Raw genomic sequence first — 8,343 nt, forward strand, 5'->3', positions numbered from 1 at the left:
TCTGCCTGCCTTCCTGCATGTGGAGGGTAGGGGTTTAGAGAGAGAGAGGGAAGAGAGAGAGATTTCTGGCGTCTCTTCTTATAAGACACTGATTCTATTGGATCTGAGCCCCACTCCGATGACCTCATTTAACCTTAATTACTTCCTTAGAGGCCCCATCTTCAAATACATCCACTAAACTGGTGTTTAGAACTTTGACATAAGAATTTTGCAGGACATAAATATTCAGTCCATAACATACATCATACACATATGGTATATATTTGATGTTGTCTAAAAGAATTATGGGATGTAATATGTATGTAAAACTCAATACCATTCTTTAACCATTAATATCATATCATGAGTTTTTTTTTTCATACCATTAAAATTCTTAGAAAGGTGGGGGAGGGTATAGCTCAGTGGTAGAGCTCATGCCTAGAATGCACAAGGTCCTGGGTTCAGTCCCCAGTACCTCCATTAAATAAACAAATAAATAAACCTAATTACCTCCCCTCACACACACACACACACACACACACACACACAGTTCTTAGAAAAACTTCCTAAAGAAAGCTTAATTAGAAGTATAATATTTTTTCGCCATACCTCCGTTGTTGAGTTTTAAAGGTAATTCAACTATTCCAACAATATAAATAATACTTAAACATACATCTGTGTATATCTGATTATTTACTTTTAATTTTCTCTGTTTGAGATATTTAATTTAGGAAATTGTTTTTAAGTTTCTAGGGTTTTTTTTGCCTAAACATTTTTGTTATTAATTCCTAGTTTTATTATGTTGTCAGCGAATGTTGCTTTATAACACAATATATGCATTTAGGGACTTATTGAAGATTTCTTTGTAGCTCAGTATCAACTTTATAAATACTTCATAGGCACATGAAAGGAAGGTGCATTTGGTGATTGCAGGGTACATTGTTTGATGTATTTCTGTTAATCCCATTCTATTAATTTCATCATTCAAACCCTCTGTATGTCTACTTATCTTTGTTTTCTTTATCAAGAAAGAGTTTGTGTTTAAATATTCACAATTATGGTGTTTATTTTCCTGTGTTTTCAACAATTTTTGCTTTTTATAGTTTGATGCTGAATTATTTAATATATAAAAATTTATGATCATTATATTTTCATTGTGGATTATAATTTTTATAAATATGAAGTAACATTTTATGTTTTGTTGAATGCTTTTTGCTTGGAATAAAACCTCTGCAGAATTTAATATTCCCATTTCTGTGCTGTATTATTTTACACTTGCCTGAAAAAAACTTTACTTATTCTTTTATTTCACATCTTTTTTTTTTTTTTGCTATTTTGCTGTATGTTTATTTTTTATAGGCAGCATGTAGTAAGATCTGAATTTGTGGCACAATTGGAGAATATTTTTATTTTAATAGGATAGTTAAACTCCTTATATTTATTTTATGATTGATTTATTTCTTTTTATATTTGCCACCTATTTTATGCTTTATATTTTTATGCATCTTTGCCTTTTCTTTGTTTTCTATCTTAAGCTATATGAACATGTTTTATGTGTTTTTGTATTCTTCAGTGATTTGGAAATATGCCTTATTTTAAATTATGGCACTGATTACTTTAAAGTATTGTAAACATTTAAATATGTACTTTAAAATTTTTTATTGTGATAGTAAAAAATACATAAAATATGTGTTTAGTATTATATAACTATTTAGCAAATAACAATGTAAACGCTATCTTTTACTTTCAACCATTTTATAGCCTTATGGTTTTGACAGGTTTCTTGCAAGAGTGATATAGTGAGGTTTTAATTGTTTAATTTTTTGCTAATATTTTATGGAGTATTTTTGCATCTATATTCATCAGCAATATTAGTTTTTTTCTTTCTTCCTTTTTTTTTTTTTTTTTTTTTGGTAGTGTCTGTCTGATTTTGGTATCAGGGTAATGGTGGCCTCACAGAATGGATTTGGGAGTATTTCTAACTCTTCCATTTTTTGGAATAGTTTCAGGATAGGTATTAGCTGTTTTTTATATGTTTGGTAGAATTCTTCTGTAAAGCTGATGGGTCCTGGACATTTGTTTGCTGGGAGTATTTTTTTTTTAAATTATGAATTCAATTTCACAGCAGTGATGGGTGCGAGCTGTGGTGGTCCACCCTCAGACAGAGGTCAGGGCTGCTTCCGATGCGCTGCGTGTGTAAGCACCAGTCATGGCTGCCCCACACTGCTCAGATGCCACTGACGTCTGAGCCGCATCTGTGTCTCATGGACCAGCCCTGGCCCCAGTGTTGAGCTGCTTTGGGAAGCATGTTGGGCCGGAGTGATCGCTGGGATCAGGCTGTGGTGCGTGCCGAGGCAGTCTGAAGTAAGCAGTTTTCAGTCTGCCCTCTCCACCCTGCTTCAGGAGCAAGCGTGCATGCACAAATCTGGAGTGAAGTCCAGGCTTCCCACAGCCCTCCTGTGAATCCCATCGGCCCTTCTACCAGCCCAAGGCACTTGTCTTCTCTATGCAGGACCCCATGGCTGGGGCTCCCTCCCAATAGGTGGAATCGCTCACTCCCCAGGGTGAATCTCTGCCCACATAATCTCCCTTTTCTGGAGTCTCCTCCCAGGGGCACAGGTCCCAACCTGATCACTTCTTTTCCCTTTGAATCTGATTCCATGTGGATCTTTCTTACAGCCTTTGTTGTACAGGAGTTTGACAGTTTCTAGTTAATTTCCAGTGAAAACTGCTCTACATGTAGATGTATTTTTGCTATCTTTGCCCGGGGGCTGGGGGGAGGTGAGTTCCACATCCTCCTACTCCACCTTCTTGATCTCCTCCCCAAAACGTAATTTATGTACTAAAAAATGCATAGGTCTAATGTGAAGTTTAACATCTTTTGTCAATTGTATCTACCTATATAACCAAAACCCAAGACAGGATACAGAATATTTCAATTACTCCCTAAATTTCCTGGTACCCCTTTCAGATCGATTCCCATCTCTATGGCCAGGTAGCCACTTTCTAGTTTCTTGTACTTCACATAAATGGAATCATAGTGTGTATATTGACGTGTTTGAGTTCTCTCACTCAAAGTGACATATCTCAGGTTTATCACCATCATTCCAGGTATTACTGGTTTACGTCTTGTTATTGAAATAGCATTCCTTTGTGCGAATTTTCCATAATTTATTTATCCATTTTTCCCCCTTTTTTTTTTATTAAAAATAATGCTATGAAAATTTGTGTACAAGTTTTCATGTGGACCTATATTTTAATTTTCTTTTAGTAAATACTTAGGAGAAGAATTTCTGGGTCATTGGTAGATGTATATTAATGTTATAAGAACTTGCCAAACTATTTCCCCAAACAGTTGTACCATTTTTCACTAACATCGCTAACTTGAGGAAGTTTTCTTGCTCAGCATCCTTTCTGAGTTATTTTCAGTCTTTCCATCTTTAGACGTTCAAGTAGACATGAAATTGCATCTCAGAGGAGTAAGAGGTCTATTTCAACAGTGGCAAATATTCAGCATCATTTCATGTGCTCATTGGCCATCTGTATATATACTTTTGTTAAGGATCTGTTCATATTTTTGCACTCTTTTTAAATTGCGGTTTTTGTCCTAATACTGATTTAAAATTATTTTTAATTTTTTGTTTTTATACAATTTTTAAAAGTTGCTTTCCATTTACAGTTATCACAATATATTGGTTATACTCCCCGTGTTGAACAATACATCCTTGAGCCTATCTTGCACCCAACAGTATGTACCTCCCACTCCCCCTCCTCTATAACGACACCAGTAACCAGTTTGTTCTCTGTATCTGCGAGTCTGTTCTTCTATGTTCTATTCACTAGTTTGTTGTATTTTTAAAAAATTTTTTAATTCAACATGACTATCTTTTTAAAAACAATTTGGAACATTCAGCTCATTTAGGTTTAATGAAGTTACCAATATGCTTGCATCTTAATGTACCACCTTATTTTGTAGTTTTCATTTGTAAGACCTGTCCTTTCTTTTCTCTCCCTTTTCTCTTTCACTCTCCTTTTTTTGCATTCATTTGGACTTATGGAGTATTTTTTAAAAATAACTTTAATTTTTCTTTTGGCCAGTTTGGAAATATTCACTCTGTTTCTGTTCATTTAGTGGTTATCTGAGAAATTACTGTATGTGTACTTAATTTATCAAAGTCTAAAGTTAATTGATAGCTTTCATCTCCTTCTGATAATATAAGAAACTTAGACTATTTTAATGTGTTTACCACCTCCCTGGCTTATGTATTATTATTATTGTAGTATATTTTAATGCTTTATTTTTTCTCTTCCCTGTGGCATTTAACACTATTGTTTTATATAGTCAGTATTTAGATTTATTCACATACTTTGTATGTTCTGAATTCTTCATTCTTCTCTAATCTCAGTCTGTTTCTCTGGGATTACTTTTTTCTATTTGAAGTGTATCATCCAGAATTTCCCTTGGTTAAGATCTGCTCATGGTGAATTCTCAGCTACTATTGGTCTGACTGAGATTTTTATTTCACACTCCTTTTTGAAAGATACTTTTTTTTGGCCAAGAATAGATTTCTAGACAGGCATTTGCTTCCTTTCAGCACATTGAAGACTCTGTTTTAAATTTTGGGTGCCATTGCTACTGTTGAGAAGTTGGTTATCAAAGTAACTGTTGCTCCTTTGAAGTAATTGATCTTTGGGGATTAAAAACATTTTAACTCTCATGTTCATCAGTTTATCTATGTTGGGACTGGGTCGTGTCTCTTTAATTCATCCTTCGTAATACTTGTTTGGTGCCTTAAATCTGTATATTGGTATCTTGCATTAATTCTGAAAAATTCTCAGCCATCATCATTTTCTTGCTTTATATTCTAAATTATTTCTTCTGCCCTATTTCACTAATTCACTATTTAGCTATGTCTGCCAGCTGTTAGACTTATCCACTGTTTTTATTCTAAGAAGTTCCTAGACGTTCTTTTTACTTAAAATACATATGCTATAACTTTTAATAGCTTCCTTGCTGAGATTTGCTGCAGATATTTAAAAACTTGTCTTTTATGTCTTAACACAGGAAAAATAATTGGATTTTAATCTAGCCTGATAATTCTGCTGTCTGAAGTTTTTGTGGATCTGTTTCTGCTCTTGTCTGTTTCTGTTGGTTTTCACTCCCTTTACTTTATCTGTTTTATAATTTTTGACTGTATGAATGTCATTGTTCTCAAATATTTTTAGAGATTGTTTGATGCATCGTATGAAGGTGCATTCTTCAGAGAGGACTTATTTTTACTTCTACTGCGTGCCTGGGGGAACTACCAGTCTGGAACCACTTTAAATTAAATTCATGCCTTGAGGTATTTTTTCCCCCAACCAATCTATGTGGGTTTCAGCTACACATCTTCCCAAGAGCTGCTTTTATTTGTACCTTCTCAGGTAAGGTTTTATTTTCACCTCTTCCCCCATCTTCTGACCAGCGCCAGAGCAACTTCCTGCTAGAAGTGTGGGGTGGCAGTTGTGAGGGGTGAGGCAGAGGGGGAGGTTTATTTCTAGTTCACCCTTATTGTGAAGATGGTCCGTTTAGGCATCCTAGCTTTATGTGGGGAGGGTTGTGGGATAAATGTTGCATTGACACCTGGCCCTTGTGTCTAGTTCAGTCACTGAAGTTTAATGTCAAAAGTGGAGCTTGAGTTTGCAGACATAGATAAACACCCTCAGGAAAGAGGGCACTTTATTGTTCTGTTTTCCTGGCTGGGTTTCCAGTCTCACTTATACTTTGGTCTAGTAATTCCTTGGTATGCTGTCAGGCCCTCTCTGCTTTTAAAGAGATTTAATAAATACCTTTCTGGAATTTTTAGTTGTTTCCAGCAAAAGTGTTGATCTGAATTTTTAGCCACTCACAATCTCACAAATAGAAGTCAATATATATATAGATAGAGGATAAAAACAGCAAATAAAATAATAACTTTTGACTATATACATGCAAAATAAAAAATTTGACATGAATTTTACTTTTTTCCACCATTACTATTCTATTCCCTCCCCACTTTTCCATCTGTTTTAATAAAGATTGGAGTTTTATTAATACACAATATTAATTATAAAATATTTTTATTTTTACATGATGTGTCTTCTCTTTCAAAACTTTTGACATTTGCATTTAGTTTGCAGTAATATTTACAGCAATTATTTAATTTATATTTAGTAGACTTCAGTAGTTAGCAAATAACTTTCTTCATTATTAACTTAGTTATGTACCATTTAAAAAATATTGAACAGACTATATTTTAGAGAAGTTTTAAGTTTGCAGCAAGTCGAGGGGAAGGTACAGAGATTTCTCAGATATTCTCTGTCTCCACTCATGTCTCCCCTATTATCAATGTCTCCCCCGAGAGTGGTACATTTGCTGCAAGTGATGAATCTACATTGACATCATTGTCAACCAGAGACCACTACATCAGGGTTCACTCTTGTCGTTGTACATTGCGTTGGTTTAGACAAACTTATAATGATGTGTATCCACAATTGTAGTATCTTACACACCATTTCCCCCTCCTTTCTCCCCAACCCATGGCAACCATGGATTTTTTACTGTCTCCATAGTTTTACCTTTTCCAGAAAGTCACATAGTTGGAATCATACCGTATGTAGCCTTATCAGATTGACTTCTTTCACTCATTAATATGCATTTAAGGTTTTTTCATGGCTTGATGGTTCATTTCTTTTTAATGCTGAATAATATTCCATTGTCTGGGTATAGTACAGGTTTTAATTCATTCATCTACAGAAGGACATCTTGGCTGCTTCTAAATTTTGGTAGTTATTAATAGAGCTACTATAAATGTCCATGTGCAGGTTTTTGTACGGACACATTTTTTCAACTCCTTTTGGTAAATACCAAAGAGTGTGATTGCTGGATCATAGTAAGATTATATCTGGGTTTTTTAAATTTATTTTTTATTGACATGTAGTTGATTTGCAATGTTGTATTAGTTTCTGGTGTACAGCGTAGTGAATCAGTTTTCTTTTTCCTATTTTTTTTCATTACAGGTTACTACAAACCACTGAATATAGTTCCCTGTGCTATGCAGTAGGACCTTGTTGTTTATCTATTCTGTACATGGTAGTTTTTATCTGCCAATCCCAAACTCCCAATTTATCCTTCCCTCCTTCCCTTCCCTTCCCTCCCTGATAACCAAAAGTTTGTTTTCTATGTATGTGAATCTCTTTCTGTTTTGTAAATAAGTTTGTTCGTGTAATTTTTTAGATTCCACATATAAGTCGTATCATATGATATCTGTCTTCCTCTGACTGACTGACTCAATATGATCATCTCTAGCTCCAATATTAAGTTTTGTAAGAAACTGTCAAACTGTCTTTCAGTGTGGCGGTACCATTTTGCATCCTTGCTAGCAATGAATGTGATTTCCGGTGGCTCCACACCCTCACCAGCATTTGGTGTCGTCGGTGTTCTGGATTTTGGCCGTTCTAATAAGTGTGTAGTGGTGTCTTGCATTTCCCTGAGGACACGTGTTATGAAGCATCTTTTCGTGTGCTTATTTGCCATCTGAATATCTTCTTGGGCGAGGTCGTTGGTCCAATTTTTATCATGGAGTTGTTTCTTGTTGAGTTTTAGAGCTCTTTGTATTGATTTATCATAAAAAGAGGGGCACGATTTAATCAGACGTCTCTGCATTTCAAGTCCAAAAAGAAAAAAAAAGAAAAACCCCACCATGTTGAGGCAACACAGGGCTGGAGAAGGAGGCTTGAGCTGGGAGTTTGAAGCTTCACTTGCTGCTCCCTGCTCCGCATGGCCTTGCAGGAAACACACGTGTGCCAATGACAGGGGCAACATTCAGCCTTGAGTTACCTCTTTGTAAAGTCTGGTGATCCCATTGCCTCAAAGGTGAAGAGCAAAGGGAAAAGACAGCCTCTGGGAAAGCGAGGGAGGGCGGTGGGGGCCCTGGAGCCTTGGCAGGCATCCTGGTAGAGCCACTCTTCGTGAAGCTGGGATCCCCATCTTCTAGGGCCTTCTGTCCTCTCCCTCCTAAGGGAGTCAAGCCAACGCTAGAAGTGCTTGTGTTCCATTTTCCTTTTCCAGGAAAAAGAGGCAGTGGGAAGTGTGTGTGACCTCCCCTCCCAGGCGAAGTCAGGGCATGGGGCTGTGATATCCTGTGGCTCCCGGAAGCCAGACCTTCAGCCCAGAAGTGAGAACCAAGAGGATCCAAAATCTGGGTTTTGGGCAAGATGTGCCAGCTGTTGGGTGAGTGTACATCTGCATTTTGGTGCCTGGGTGGCCCGGGGTTGAGGGAAAGGTCTGATGCATTGAATCCTAGGCAGCAGCAGAGAACAAGAAAGGGATCCAAAGCGAGTGCA

General features: G+C 36.4%; 1 non-coding gene across 1 annotated transcript; it reads left to right on the top strand.

The window, feature by feature from the left end:
- Positions 1 to 386: 386 nt before the first annotated feature.
- Positions 387 to 459, top strand: TRNAS-AGA (transfer RNA serine (anticodon AGA)). The gene has a single exon. It is a non-coding gene; the product is annotated as a tRNA-Ser (tRNA).
- The last annotated feature ends 7,884 nt before the right edge of the window (positions 460 to 8,343 follow it).

This window comes from Camelus dromedarius, chromosome 34 (genome assembly GCF_036321535.1).
Source record: "Camelus dromedarius isolate mCamDro1 chromosome 34, mCamDro1.pat, whole genome shotgun sequence".
NCBI classification, from domain to species: Eukaryota; Metazoa; Chordata; class Mammalia; order Artiodactyla; family Camelidae; genus Camelus; species Camelus dromedarius.